Raw genomic sequence first — 16,573 nt, forward strand, 5'->3', positions numbered from 1 at the left:
TGCAAGGAAACATTCGCATCCCATGTACACCTAGTATTTTTGTCTAACAATCAACAGTTTGGAATTTATTTAGGTAAATTATATAGAAACAATAAAATCACTGATATTTTGCAAAATCAATCAGTTTAAAGTTGATTCAACATAAACACTTTTTAAATATATACAAATCAATACAGACTTTTGTGTATTTTTAGCAAGTGGAAAACCTCTGCTCTATATGTTTCGGGACATAAACAATCACTTCTTCAGGAGCAATTAATTGCACTTTCTCACATGTGTGAATCCGCACAGTGATCTATAAACTCAATAGAAATTATATTCTTTTAGTAGGGAATATTTGCATAATGACATATATTGATATTGATATTGATATTTTATTTCTATTGCACTCGTACACAAGTGCTTCAGAGCGCGACAAGCAAGAGGGGAACAGGGGAGAACAAAACAGGCCCAGTGACATTGAGAATGCGCAAGTGCATGGGAGAGGGGGAGGGGAAAAGTGTGTGGAAGGGTGGAGAAGTGGAAAGTGCGAAGCAGAGGAGAAACAGATTAATAATAATAAATAAATACATAATAAAGGCAGCAAACAGTGGTAGTGCAGCCAGCAATTTGCTAGTGCAAGATTTAAGGCAGCAGACAGGGTAGGTCTGATAAGTTCAGGAAGAAAAAGGGGGGGCTGTATGGGTACATATACAGACCCCAGTGCAAGGGGTGGCCCGGAGGCAGTGCAGGAGGGTGGCACTGTGAGCCGGTACCTGGGTCCGGAAGACAGAGGGTGGCCAGGTGCACCGTGCGAAGAGGGAACACATCTGCAGTGGAGAGTGGAAGCGAAGGCAGAAGAAAAGAGGAAGGTCTTGAGGTGCTTCTGGAACCGGAGATGGTTCTCCTCAAGTTTTAGAGTGGCAGGGAGGCTGTTCCAGAGGGAAGCCCCAGCAGAAGACAGATCTACCCCCAGCTCGTTTCTTTGAAAAACGACTGACCCTGAGGGAGTTAGAGGTAGAGGAGCGAAGAGCTTGAGGGGGGAGGTATTTGTGGAAGGATAGCTGAAGGTATTTTGGACCCAGGCCCCAGAAAGCCTTGTGGACAATGCAGGGGGTTTTGAATTTAATCCTTGCATCAACTGGGAGCCAATGGAGAGATTTCAGAGCTGGGGAGATACAATCCCAGGGCTTGAGGCCAAGGACAAGTCTCACAGTCCTGTTCTGGATTAGTTGGATTAGTTGCAGAGGGCAGAGAGTAGAGGCAGATAGATTTAGAAAGAGGCTGTTACAATAGCCCAACCTAGAAAGAACCAGAGCTTTGGATACCATGAGCTTCTGGGGAATGAGAGGAAAGGCAGAGCACCTCTGAGGAGGTACAGTAGGGAGTTTGACTTTTTAGAGACCTCAGAGATGTGGGCGGAGAAGAAAAGGGGGGAGTCAAAGATGACCCTGAGGTTCTTAGCCTCACAGGTGGGGGTAGGAGCAGGGCCAAGGGAAGCCCGCCAGTGAGTGAGTGTCAGAACTCGGAAGGGTTCCTGGTTGGAGTTCTGCTCCGGAAGTTGAACCCGTTGTGTAGCCGACGAGTTCTTCATCTTGATCCCCATGTTTGTGATGTCATATCCTAGAAACTCCACTTCTTTAACATGGAAAAAACATTTATCAAGTTTAGCATACATATGGTTTTCTCTTAACCGTTGTAGGACAGTAGAGACAAGTTTGACGTGTTCTTGGTATGAAGTAGAATATATCAGGATATCATCCAGATAAACAACTACGTATCTATCAAGCATGCCGCTCAGTACGTCATTTATGAATCTCTGGAAGGTGGCCGGGGCATTACAAAGTCCAAATGGCATAACCAAGTACTCAAATAGGCCATATTTGGTTTTAAAAGCCATTTTCCACTCATCCCCTTCCTTTATCCTTACAAGATTGTAAGCACCCCCTAGATCCAATTTCGTGAAGTATTCTGAGGTACCCAATTGGTCTAGCAAAACTGATATGAGAGGTATAGGATATTGATTACGTATGGTCACAGCATTGAATTCCCGCTAATCAATACATGAACGCAGATCCCCCTCCTTCTTGGGTACAAAGAAGAGGGGAGAGGCAGCCGGAGAATGAGATGGATGTATAAAACCGTTTTTCAGGGCTTTGTCCAGATATTCTTTCAGGACCACAACCTCCTTTTGTGTCAGTGAATAAACCCTCCCGGAGGGAATCCTGGCCCCTTCCACAAGATTGATGGGACAATCGTAAGGGCGATGCAGTGGTAACTTCTCTGCCTCTACCTTATCAAAGACGTCCCGAAACCTTTCATATTCTTTGGGTAGAGGGACAGAGGTTATGCCCCCAACCACTGAAACTGCATCTAACAGCGGGAAACATGGACTGGACATTTCGGATTCGGGAGCAAAACAGTGATTTTCACAATGACTAGATGGGAACCTGACTACACCGGATTGCCAAGGGATTATGCAACACTAACCATGGCAAACCCAGAATGAGTTTGAACTGAGGTGCTGCAGTAACATCAAAATGTATCTCCTCCACATGCCCTGAGCTGAGGGTCATGACAAGGTTGACGGTACGTTCAGTGACCAGACCTGATAACAATGTAGTACCGTCCACGGCGCTGACTAGCTCTGGATGATCTTTGCGGGTGACCGGAATGTTCCAGTCTTGTACATATTGTGCATGGGTTCCCCCTCCACATATCTTGTACATATTGTCCATGGGTTCCCCCTCAACGCCGATGGCACATTAACAGGAGGCGGAGGAAGAAACAGGCCTCTTTTCTCCCCTTTCCTTTCCGACCTCCCGGCGTCTATTTGCAAAACAGGGTCCAATAATTCGGGGAACGTGGAGGGCACCACCGTAACCGTGGCTAGGACATCTTTCAATGTGTCTGATAAACCCTAATAAAACAAAGTGGCTTTCTTTTCATCAGGTCACCCTGTCTCCGCGACCAATTGATTGAAACGAGCAAAGACAGGAGCTCCAGATCATTAGCGTGGGTTTTGTATCTGGTATCGAATACCCGTGACATGGCCGTTATTAATGCATCACAATCATGAAGCAACTGACTTTCTTGTTCCAGTAACGGATTCGCCCAAACCGCTGCTGTACCACCTAAATAGGACAGAATGAAAGCCGATTTGGTGGTAGAACCAGGAAAATGAGGAAGGTCGCCAAAAAAAGTGTAGTTTACACTGATTGATGAAGGTACGGCAGTGCTTAGGGTCACCATGGAAACATTCCGGTGGAGCAAGAGGGAACTGAGCAGCCATGAACACAGGGGTACTCTCCTGCCTATTGGAAGGACCGCTTGAAGCGGAAGCTGAGGGTGATGCTGTCCCCGAGGTGCTTGCCCCACTAGGTTGCATACTGGCACGAAATTCGAGAAGATTTAGTTGAGTGGCTTCATGGGCGACTGTCATATCAGCTCTTAGGTCTGCCACTATCTGGGCCAGAGTGGTCAACAGGTCTGTGGAAACGTCCATTCAGAAAGAGGCTTCTGAATATGTCAGAACTCGGAAGGGTTCCTGGTTGGAGTTCTGCTCCTGCAGTTGAACCCGTCGTGTACAGACAAATTCTTTCTGCCAATGTACCCCTCAGGGATGTAAAAACAATCGCCTGAGGAGTTAATTGACCCAAAGATGGATGGACAACACAGGATACTGCTGACCTGTAAAGGAAGGTCAAGATTAAAACCAACGTATGCACATGAACAAATGACAGGGCAATGTCAAGGAAATAGTACCTTTGGGTTAGCAGGTAATGTTACAGTACTAAGATATATGTTCCTAATGATAAGAAACAGGTGTATCCTATGAAATGGATAACAGTATGATAAATGGGTTGAATTAACCAAGGAGATTAACAGTATGACAAAACAAGACAACACCTCTTACCATATGTCCAAGGGTGGGGTTCTGCAAGTTGAAGTAGGCTTTGAGAGGAATGGAAGATGGGAATACCTACCCTCTGTTACATAGTCCTTGTACCAATGGGGTGAAGAAATGCTCCTCCTAACACCCGCCGACACAAGGACGCCTAGCAAGTTCCAAAAGGCAGTTCCGGGTCGATTGAAGTGAAGAAAATCCTCCTAACACCCGCCGGCATGATGACGCCTAGCAGAGTTCCGAGGAAGCAGTCCAAGTTCCAGTACAGCGAAGAAATGTTCCTCCAAACATCCGCCGGCACGAGGACGCCTAATGTATTTCCTGAAAGCAGTCCAGGTACACGCGATGGAGAATGTCACAAGGTAAGGTAGTACAGGGGTAGTTATTGGATGAGTGCATGAACAGCATGCTGAGCGAGCAGGAAGAATGGTCAAGATTTCTGGGTCAGTATCCGTGCAGGCAGAAAGAAGTACAGAATCATCAGGCGTAGCGGGTCAGAAAGCGTTCTGAGGTCGTAAACTGGATTTTGAGAACAGACAGACAAGGAGCAAAACAAGAAGAGTCCGTGGGACGTAACCGGGTAAGTAACCAAGAATGCAGTTCCAAACAAAGTTTCAATGGCCGTAGAAAACAAATTCAGAAGCAGTGATTCTAGGACGGGCAGGGCATAAGTAGGAACCATGAATCATGTGACAGGGTGAAACAAGGCTTAACGTGAAAAGACACGTGACTGAATGAACATGGAAGGACCTCGTTTCCATGGTAACTTCCAATGCCGTTTAACTGCTAAACGGCGGATGTTCGTGCAATTAGAAGTACTTGGCAGAGTTACCTGAGAGTGCAAACGAGAGGGGGAGCTATGGATAGGAAACCTAGCGTGTAAATGAGTTCTAGTTTTGCCCAAGTGTCGGGACCGAAGCAGTTTCCTGACAGTGAGGGGAAAGGATGGTGAAGGTGTGCCGATAAGGAGGATCTCCGTCTTGCTGGCATTCAGACAAAGATCATGGCGACACACCAATCTTGAATGGCAGTTAGGCAATCAGAGAGGAGAGAGTGAGAGGAGGTTGCCGAGGGCAGCTTGAAAATGAGTTGAGTGTCATCAGCGTAGCACTGGAAATTTGAGCAGAAAATGGCAATGCAGTGGGCGAGAGTTGCCAGGAATTGGTTGAAAAGCCAGGGCGAGAGGTTAGACCCCTGGGGAACACCACAGGTAGAGAGGAAGATAGATGATAGGAAGGACCCAAGTTGGACCTGGGAGGGTCGATCAGAGAGGAAAGAGGTCAGCCAGGCCAGAGCCTGATCATTAATACCCAGGTTTTCACAGAGACGGTTGAGCAGGATGGTATGGTTGACCGTGTTGAAGGCAGAAGAGAGATTGAGGAGGATGAGGACAGAGGGAATGTTAGAGTCAAGATTGGAGAGAAGATCTTCACGGATCTTCAGGAGAGCAGTTTCCATGGTTCTGGCAGCTCTGAAGCCAGACTGGTGGTCATGGAGACAGCCAACAGAATTGGAATGAAGGTTAAGCTGAGATATGGCCAACATTTCCAGGAGTTTGCCCAGAAAGGGAGTGATGGAAATTGGGCGATAGATGGACAAGAAGGATCAGCTGTGGGTTTCATAAGAAGAGGATGCATAAGGGAGTGCTTCAGAGGGGAGGGGAAAGATCCTGAGGCAAATAAGTGGTTGCAAAAATCAGCAAGGGCTGGAGCGAGGGTGTCAATTTGGTCCTTGATGGTTTTAGAGGAACAGGTTTTGATGAGGCTTTCATAGATAGGACTTGTCTAGCGACCTCGTCAGGGGAGAAAAGATGAAAGGGCGAGAAGGATGGTGGGGGGATGGCTAAAGGAGGGTCAGTGGTGGAGAGGGTAGACAGGATGTCCTGGGTTTTTTAAATGAAATCAGAGGCAAGGGCATTGCAAAGAACCTGGGAGGCAACAGGAGGTATAGAGACTGCAGCATGGTTGGTCAGCTCCTTGCAGATTTTAAAGAGTTCGGCCGAGTTGTAAGATGCCGCAGAGACACAAGCTTGAATGTGGACTCTCTTCTTGGTGAGAACAGAGAGTCAGTATTGCCTTTGAAGCAGGCGACAGGCCAGTTTGTCAAAGGATAAACAGGAAGCCCTCCATTTCCTCTCAGCCGCTCCAACACTTACAATTAAGTGTAGCTAGGTCAGAGTCATACCAGAAATTGCACTTGGCTTTGGGCTTCAAACGGATCCTCATGACAGGGGCAAGAATATCAAGAGTATCAGAAATTGAAGAGTAGAGCAGAGACAGGGCTGTGTCAGGATGCGAGACAGCCAGAGGAGGAGGTGGGGAGAGAAAGTGGCAGCAAAAACCTCAACTGACACACGCTTCATGGACCGGATGTCCGAGAAGGTAGGTGGCAGTGTTGGGGTAGGCTTGGCTTAGGGGGGAAGAGAGGGAGAGATGAGAGGAGAGGAGGGAGTGATCGCTCTAGGAGAGCATAGTGGTCAGAGGGATGGAGAGGGGGAGGTCAGAGGAGATCAAGACATCAAGTGTGTGCCCTGCAGAGTGAGTCGGGCCAGAGGGGAGGATAGACAGGGAGAGGGAGACACAGAGGTCACGGAAGAGTACAGAGGAGGAACAAGGAGAGTCTAAATGTATATTGAGGTCACCGAGGAGGAGGAGTTGAGTTTTAAAGGCCAGGAGGGAGGAGGAGAGGTCCGTCCACTCAGAGAGAAATGAGTTGATTTGACCAGAAGGCCGGTAGATGGTAGCCACAGTAAGAGAATGGATAAGCAAGAGAGAAAGCCTACAGACAAGGCATTCAAAAGAGGAGTAGGTCTGAGTGGGAATGATAGAGGCAGGAATCCACTCAGGAAAGATCAGGGCTACCCCCCACCAGACCGGGAGGATCTGGGTGCGGAGAGGATCTTGTAGCCATCAGGGAGGAGAGTGTCAAAGCTTGTGACAGAGCTGGCCATAAACCATGTCTCAGTAAGACCAAGGACATCAAGGTCTAGTTCTTCAAGGGGTTGGCAGATGTCAGAGGAGTGTTTGACAGCAGAGTGAGAGTTGAGAGTGCCAATATGAAGAAGGTTGCTAGCCTTAAAGACCTTCCGGGGAGGGGAACAGATCAGAGGTATGCCCTGAGGAGGAGAAAGAAAGAGCACTAGGAGGTGCAGAGGAGGAGGAGGGGAGAGAGGGCAAGGTAGCAAAGGAGGGGGGAGGAGGGGACAGCAGGCGATGAGAGGAAATTGATGAGGCGAGGGAAGCGTCTATCAAAGAGGAGGAGATTGGCCTGAGGGCCTTGGACCATGACAGTACCATTTAGGTAGACATTAATGATGACTTTAGAGGAGTCGAAGGAAGCCATGAGAACTTCCCAGTGAGTGCCACCATTAATGGGAGAGGAGGAGATAGGACAGAGCACAGAGATCATATGAGAAGTCCATAGATCTGGCGAAGGAACGACAAAGAGGATGTCGGTGAGAGTCTGTCTGGAGGAAGCATTGGAGTAGGTGTCAGCAATAGGAAGACCAGGGTTAGAGGCCAAGATATCCTTTTTGAACTTCTTTCTACCAGACTTAGTGAGAAGGGAAGGATAGTCAATGGAGAAGCAGTTGGAAAAGATAGGAGAAACAGAAAGTGCCATGGGGTGGAAGTGAGGAGAGGATGGAGAAACTGAGGGGGCTAAGGCAGGTAGGTGTGGGACAAAAGAGAGTGGTGAGGTCACTGGACTGGCAAGTTACAGAGAATCATGAGTATACAAGCAAGATATAGAGAATTTTGTAATGGGCAGCACGATTTAACTTTTTAGCCCAAAGCATGAACAGCAGTATTTGACTTTGTAGCACAAAGCAAACACAGCAAGATTTGACTTTTTAGCACAAAGCAAACATAGCAGTATTTGACTTTTTAGCACAAAGCAAACACATCAAGATATGACTTTTTAGCACAAAGCAAACACAGCAAAATTTGACTTTTTAGCACAAAGCAAACACAGCAAGGTTTGACTTTTTAGCACAAAGCAAACACAGCAAGATTTGACTTTTCAATCTTGGATTCAGATGTTAGCAAAGGGTTTTAGGAAGCACTGCACATCAGGATGACAACATGGGAGTAACAAGTAGAAAGAACAGTGATAGTCAAAGGTGGTATATATTCATGTTATAACAAAATCTATCATGGTCCATCCCATTATCATTCACCTGGTGTGGGTCAGAATCATACAGTTCAAGTTGTTAGCTTCTATTCATGGATACTGGAGTGTGCCGACTTTGCATGTAAAATCATCCAACTTAGTAAATAAATCAATAATCACTGATATTTATTATGTCCTGGTACTGTGTTGAATGTTTGTATAAGGAATAATAATAAAAGGGCTCTGATCTTCAGACAAGGTTGATTGATTGATTGATTGATTATTTATAATGCCTTATGCACAAGTGTTTCAAAGCACAACCATGTAAGGAAGTGGAAGACATAGGGAAGACAAGACACATGGGCCCTCATTCCGAGGTTGGTGCTAGTCATGGCACTGTTAGCACCGGTACCGACACCGACTTGGTGGTATGGGAACTTGTCCGACCTTGGCTGGACCGGTAAATCCACATTTGAAAAGCTGCTCCCCATTCCCATTTGAGCCCCCATAGGGCTCAAATGGGAAGGGGAAGGCGTCAATAACGGTACCGTAAATTGCGGTGCCGTTATTGACCCCGGTATCCCTTTGCGGGTCCCGTCCTTAATGCCTGGTAAAACCAGATAAAACCAGACGTTAAGGGAGGGACCTGAAAGGGACCTCGGAATAGGGCGCAAAGGGATTACTGGCACCAGTGTCATTACCTGCACCCGGTATCCCCTTGCGCCCGGGTCGTAATGACCCCATGATCTTACTAGGCATTGCACATTCAGAATATGCAGGTGAACAGAAAAGCAGGTGCGGGGGGAGGGGTAATTGGGACCAAGTGCACCCAGTCACGTCAGAACATAGGTTATGTACAGAGAGATACCACTGAAGAGGAGCAGCTGCATGACGCTGCAGGAAACCTCGCCCCTACCTCCCATATTTTGGAAGCCTGAGATCATGCCGTGTTTGACACCAGCAGTTGTGCCAATACCACAACGTGTGTTTGAGAGAAGATACCCATTGAGAGAACCCTACCGAATGTATCCACAAAGGGATGACAAAAGAATCCAGTGATGCCACAAAAGAGCATTAACAATGTCCCAAGATACTGGCTGAAGAAGATGTATAGATACTGAAGAGATTAATGATGAAGTAAAGAATCAAGTGAACTTTCAAATGCGAAAAAGGAGATTAAACATGCACAAAGTGCTGCAGGAAATCAACCGTTCAATAATTGTACAGATGCTGAAATGCAAGTAGATTAAGTCTTCATAGAAGCTGGCTTTACGTAGTGAACTGAATGCAGGCGAAGCTGCCATTGTGTAGAAGCTGTACATCGGTATCATGAATTTAGTAAGCCAGGACCCATGAAGAGGGAGGGGAAAACTATGTTGCAGCAAGAATAAGCAGAATCGTGGAGCTGCAAGACAAGGCTGTCTGGCCTGGAGTCAAGACTAAAGCAGCCAATGTCAGCTATCTATTCAGGAAAGGAGAAAACATTTGAAGAATGAAGCATCCCTTGTTAAGGTGCAAAGAAAGAACACCAAGTGTACCAAGTTTAATTAATTTTATGACATTTAAAACCTGCAAAATGGACCAAATAGTGGTCTCTTGTCGCGTGAACAAAGGATGAAAATAGAGTACAGATCCAGAACACGAGAGTGAGAGCCTGCACTCCCATGTATTCTAAAGACAAAGTTACTTTTGCAAGGACAAGTTCAAAGACAATCTTCATGGCAGAAAGCATGGGCGATGAGAGTTGCTGGGCTAATTGGGTGGGGAGGTAGTGTCATGCTCCATCTCCTTGTACCTGGGTCTGGGCTTACCTGCTGCTAAGTGAACCGAATGTTCTAGACCTGGCACAAGCGTACCAACCAATTGTAGTGGTGCATATAATGAAAAAACGTATAGTTTGAGAACCAATGAGAAACTGTGTATCTAAAGTTTCTGAAGATTACATGTTTTAGAGGTAGGCATATGTTGTCCCCCTAACAATGGGCAGCTAATCAAAATCCTAGTTCCTATAGAATATTTACTTAGATCTTCCCCGTAAGACAATCCTGATCCTTAGTAGGTTTTTCATTATTGCCACATAGTATGTGGTCACCTCTGAAATATTTTTTGTATAAAGTCTATGGTTTGTGAAAAGATTGCTGAGAGAAATCGAGCGTACCTCCGTTGATGTTTGTTGTGGCTCCCTGTTTTAGACAATTGTTAATAAAACAGTACTTTGCCATCTTCCTGAGTTGGTTCGGTTTTTTTCTACTCTGAATGTATCTGTCTTATCCCATCCATTACATATGCATGTGACTAAAGGGCCCTAGGCTCACCACTCTCATGTGTCGTAACCGAAGTGCAGTAGTGCTGCAGCAAGTGCAAGGCCCAGGGACAAGTACAGAAGACTGGCAAGGAGAGCTTGGGAGCTGTGAATCTCTGAAGGTACACCATGCAGCCAGTCATGAAAACTAAGCAGAAGTAGAGAAGAGAGATTGGGAGAGCAGAAAGAGGTGGTTAGCAGGTTAGAGGGAGCTAGAAGGAGGAGGTGAAGAGGAAAGTCTTGAGGAGTTTCTGCAACTTAAGGAGATCTGGCTCAAGATGAAGAGAGGCAGGGAGGCTGTTCCAGAGGGAGGCACTTTCAGTGGATTAAGATCTCCCCAAGTCTCTGCTTGGAGAAGCAACTCACCCGCAGAGAGTTGGAGGAAGAGAAGCGGAGGGCTCAGGAAGGTGAGTATTTAGGAACAGAGCATTGCAGATAGTGGGCCCTGGCCCCAGAAAGCCTTGTGGACAATGCAAATGGTCAATGTTCACTTAAATAAATCATACTCTATAACAACATCTTCAAATTTAAAAAGCACTTCTACCTCCAGGCCACCGCTACCTCAATGGGGTCAGCCATGGCCCTTGCGTATGCAAATCTTTTTATACATACCGCCTAGAAAACCAGTTGGTTCTGAAACACCAACATTGGACAACAAAATGTATAGTATGGAAAAGATACATTGACGAGGTGCTTGTAATCTGGAGAGCTGGCCAAACAGAACTCGAGGAGTTTTGGGCTATCTGAACTCCATCCATGAACGTATTAAATTCACTATGGAAGTCGGTACTCCAAAATTACATTTCTTGGGTGTAGAATTATAACTAAAGAAAGGCACGCGGGTCACCAACATATTTCACAAACCTATAAATGTAAAGCACTGTCTACACTATCTCACCCACCATCGTAGACACCTAAAGGACAACCTTCCTTACAGTCAATTTTTAAGACAGAAACATATTGTTTCAGATAATGTAACACTGAAAGCAGAAACATGAGAAGATGACTGTAAGATATACACGAATAGGGTATCTGAGTACAATAATAGAGACAACTCAGACTAAAGCTAGTCAACAGAAAAGGGAAGACCGTTTAACACCCAAACCCAAGACGTAGGCTATACCCTTCCTATATACCCTCAAATACTCTTCCAAGTGACAAGACACATTAAAACAAACTGGAGATTAATGCAGTTAAATGCTCAGCTACAGATTATTTTCCCTAGACCACCACTAATAGCATACAAGAGCGGCAAAACCCTCAGAGAACAACTAGTCAAGGTGGAGAAACTAATGATGAATTCACAACCTACACTCCCTGCCAGCACTGTAACAATTGTTATAATATCATGAAAGGAAGCTTTGGAGACACTCCCACACAGAGGCAAAAGTCAAACTGAGGGATTTCGCTGCATGAGACTCTAGCTCAGTGATATACAGCCGTAGTTGCCTGTGTGGGATTTTTCTATGTAGGCCAAACATCAGGGAGAGTAAAAGAGAGGAGGGCCGAGTATAAAAGTAACATACGTATAAAGAATACATGCTCTCCAGTAGCTAGACATTTCTCTGAGCACAGACACACCATATGTTAAATGAATTTGTTTTGTTAAATGAATTTGTTAAGCAAATATACGCCCAAAGGCATCATGGGGCTGATTGCATAGATAGGAGATTTTAGTGATATTTCTGACTCTAAAATAATGTGGTTTTCAATAGGCGGCGGAAGGTGAGATGGTCAACAGTCCCCCGTAGGGCAAGAGGAAGGTCATTCCAGGCTTTAGCAGCAGCCACCGAGAAAGCTTGCCCACCCAACTGTGACAGTCTAAACCGAGGGACCACTAAAAGAGGAGCAGACTGGGAACTCAGAGAGCGAGTAGGCACATAGTGAGAGAATTTAGCCTACAAATACTCAGCCCCAGGCCATAAAAGGCACAATGCACAATGCACATGGACTTAAAATCAGTTTGCAACAGGGAGCCAATGAAGTTTCCTTAACAACAGAGACATTTGGGCTCCAAAAGAGGGGGCGAAGAATAGATCTGGCGGCCGTGTTCTAGAGTAGTTGGAACTGATTAATCAAATAGCAGGGTTGTGCCAGATAGAGAGTTGCAATAAACCAGTACACTCAAAACCAGAGCTGCAACCACCAGGCCTGACCTTCTGCGGGAATGAAAGGAAGGACCTTCCAAAGAATACAGAGCTTAAATTGGCTGGTCGTACAGACTGCTACAACCTGCTCATCCACAGCAAGGGAGGCAGAGACTTTAACCCCCAAATTCCTGACTGACTAGACATGCATAGGGAGAGGGCCAAGAGATGTAGGCCAGAAGTCTGCAGCCCAGAACAGATGAGGAGATGTGGTACCCACCACCAAAACCTCGGTCTTACTGCCATTAAGCTTCAACCAATTTGTCATTGTAACAGATTTAAAGACACACCACACTACAGACCAGGACTCTTTCCACTGGCAAAAGATGTGGCGCATAATAAAAACGTTTTCAATTTTATTAATTTTATTAATTTCGGATTCTGCTTTGAGAAGGCAGCCCACCTGTCTCACACAACCCTTGACGAACACCCTGTGTCGCAATGGACCATGAACCAGGCCGGTGTGTAATAATGAAATATTTATTTATTTTTAAATTCAAATGAAAATCAAACAGATTCAATATAGGGCAGCAATAACCAGTGTGGTTATAATTACACAGCAAAATAATATAATACACATAATTTAACTTTCTGACATCAGATGCATCAATGCAAATATGAATGGAAGCAAGATCACTTTTTGGTCATACATTTAGATGGCACAACTGTTATGCGTTCCCCCTGCAACACTCCCCCAAAACCCATGATAACCAAGTTGTGTGTGGGTTGAAAGGTGTAGCAAGAAGTCAGATATAAGAGACAAAAATCAGATTGGAAATCCGACCTAGCACCCCAGAATGGGAGGCCAAAACGAAACAAAAAACCCTTGAAAGCACCTGGGTTTCACGGGAAAGTTACAGATCAGTTTACATGTGCGGTAGAATAAATAAGACAGGAATTTGTGTGGCTGGGCTAAAGAGGCAAGAAGGCTTACAAGCTACAAGGCAGGGTACTGAACAACATGAATACAGGTGAGAAAATCGACTTGGGAAGGAAAGCAGTGTAGCAAAAATCACACATGGCAGAATTGCAATTTCTTATTTTTCACAGGTTTAAAACAAGCAAACAGCTGAGGAAATTAGCTAACAGTCAAAATCGGAAATCATTTTTTCTGATGAGGCACAAAGGCACATAACATGTATGAGACTGAAGTGAAAGGATGACTTTTTATGGGTGACAGCAAGGGATTCTTTATAGGAAAGGAAAATCAGATTTTTGAATTTAAACAATTTCACAGGCAAACCCGATTTGTTCTACTGCAACTGTATTTTAGTGGCTAAATTACTAAAGAAAGACACTGCACACAAGGAGGTTAATTTGCAATGTTAGCCTATTCGGGCTGCGTTCATCCTTATGGGAAATTAATGTATTCAAAAATAGTATTCAGGACTTACACAAAGGGCTAAAATGATTTGAAAATAATTACGCTAACACAGAGAGACTAACACAGATTCTTCTTAGGACAGGATACACAGAGGATTCTGACAATTTAGAAAGTTACGAGGGTACTTATAGGATTTTTGTATAGGGTTGGACAGAATGCACGGTAACATAGCGGGGTATGCAGTTTTTTTGTACTGAGAAGGGTGATACTTACACAATGCATTGGATTTGGGTAGTTTGGACAGCTGACCAGGTCTCTGGACAGCGGGACAAGGATCTGGTCACCTGGGCATCGGCTGGGCTCTTCTTTAAGTGAATAGTGGGGCAACAAGGGTCTGGTCACTATGGACAGCGGGATGCATCAGCTGGGCAAAGACAGGTCTGGTCATTGGGTTCCCCCAAAGGGATCAGCAGCCTTTCATCCTTTTTCCCTGAATTATTGGGATTTTTGTAGAGCTTTGTTCTGGATAGGTGGTTCTGCCTGGATAGGAGGTTCTGGATAGGTGGTTCTGCCTGGATAGGAGGTTCTGGATGATGGTTCTGCCTGGATCTGGATCAGTATAGGTGGATTTTTTAATCTTGACTGCCTGTATTTTTGATGGTCTGGATTTGGAATGTCCTCTCCCTGTGCCTCCTCCTTATATAAGCAGGATGACATTAGAGAACGTTTTACTATGTGGGAGAAATTAACCTGGACATACTTCTAGGATGGGATAGGCCAGGCTGTGGATGTCACCATCTCCCTGCAAGTGGATTGGTATCAGGGAAGTGACATCAGTTTTAGTGTGTGTGTTTTATGATGTGCTTTGTTTCACCACAGTTACATTTGCCAAAATCAGTTATGAAACAAAACACTTATATTTAGAATTATTATCATCCTAAAAATCAGATAGGGAGATCTCATATTTTACAAAGAATATGTCGGTAAAACAGCAACTCTGTGTGATGCCGCTTTGCCCTTCAGGCACAATTTCACTGTTTTCTGGGGATACAAAACACCTACAATTATGTAACTGGCTCCATACATGCATATTTGTATTGGCCATATTCTCTTCAAATTCTACATCTGTGTCATGTACACTTTCACCTGAAATGCCTATTTAATGCCATTCACATCCCCCACATGTCAGGAAGACCCACACAGTCTCCTCTTGCTTATGAAAAAATTACATTAAAAACCGTCATAATTACAGATTACCGCTTATTCAGAATACTGCAATAAATGTCTTAATGTAAAAAGTATTTTAATTCAAATGGGCTGGATTTGTTCCCAAATGTGGGTGGTATTTCCAACCCCCCCGCCAAATGTCTTCCCTTGGTCAGCTGGCCCAGTGGTTGCCATGGCTCCCCCTTTGGAAGTCCTCCTGTTTGAATGCAGGGGAACTCACACTTCTGAGGTCAACACATGGGTTTGAATCTTCCTTTGTCCTTGGGAGCATCTCTGCCAGGCAGTCTGCGGCACCCTGTAATTATCACACTTGTCAGTCCATAGAACAGGGCCCCTGCCCTGGCAGTATCAGATCACGGGGAGGTGCGACATTGGCCTTTAAACCACACTGGTCTAACAGGAATGCTTTAGCCTCAGCCAGGCTGTTGAAGTTCTTTTTGTGGGGAAAAATAAAATACACAGAGTACAATATACCTATGTTTTTGCAGCCCGTCTATCCCAAAATGTACAGTTGTGTTCCTGCGCATTTTAAAGTATGATTTCCCATTCAGCGTTAATGTAATTTCACTGCTTTCCAAAACAAGTTAACATGGGTTCATTTTTTTTTCATGTTCATTTTTACAAAATGCGGTTTCCTCGCATTTACCTTATGAAGGCTTTCATAGCTCAGGTCATTTTCAATACACAGAGATTTGCTTGGCAGATGGATTCTTTGTAACTGACACCAGGCAAAGGAGAGAGAGAGCTTTTTTTGAAGTATTTTGCATTTTTTAATTTGTTTCCAAAGTGAATGCTAGCCGTGTGGACTGAAATGAAATTCCCTGATTTTCACAGACTTTACCTGACAAAACATTGCTGTTCAGGGAGGAATGGCCCTCATTTGATGGTTTTCAACCTGAAATAGATGGACATGGCTGTGTTTTACTAGAACCAAGCTGTGTGATGTTTAAAGATGAAAGTAGCACCAGTGCAAGGTCGTTTTAACACAGGACATTTTCCTGGGCAGTTTTAAGCTTTTGAGTTGGCAGCACAGCAGCACTGAGCCATTCTGCCTTTGAATTCTTCTCTTTGGGTTCACATGCAGAAAATAAAATCCAGCCATTCTCGGGGGGCCTATCTAACATCTTGCCCCATATGTGCTTAGCAGTCACAGCGCAGCCCTTCTTTCTGTAACTGCTAAAATGCAACTTTGTGATGCAGGGGATTTCTGTTGGACTGGTAAATGTACCCCACATCATCCTCCATATCCCCAGATCCTTAAGACACATCCTAAACCAGACCGCTGTGTCAGATTGAGTAAGGTCCAAGCAGACCAGAACTTGGGTATCATCCACATATGAGTAATAGCGGAACTCATGAGACTGAATGAGGAGAAAAAGAGGCCTAATATAAAGATTAAATAGAATAGGGGATAGCGCAGATCCCTGAGGGACACCACAAAAAAGTGAGACATCTAGAGCGAAAGGGAGGAAGGAAGACTGACTGGGAACGATCGGCCAGAAAAAGCATGAACCAGTCAAGGACTTGGCCAGAGTCTGAAAGGCAGAGAGCAGGGTGGGATGATCAACTGTGTCAAA

This window comes from Ambystoma mexicanum, chromosome 4p (genome assembly GCF_040938575.1).
Source record: "Ambystoma mexicanum isolate Mex_15411 chromosome 4p, UKY_AmexF1_1, whole genome shotgun sequence".
In the NCBI taxonomy this organism is placed as follows: Eukaryota; Metazoa; Chordata; class Amphibia; order Caudata; family Ambystomatidae; genus Ambystoma; species Ambystoma mexicanum.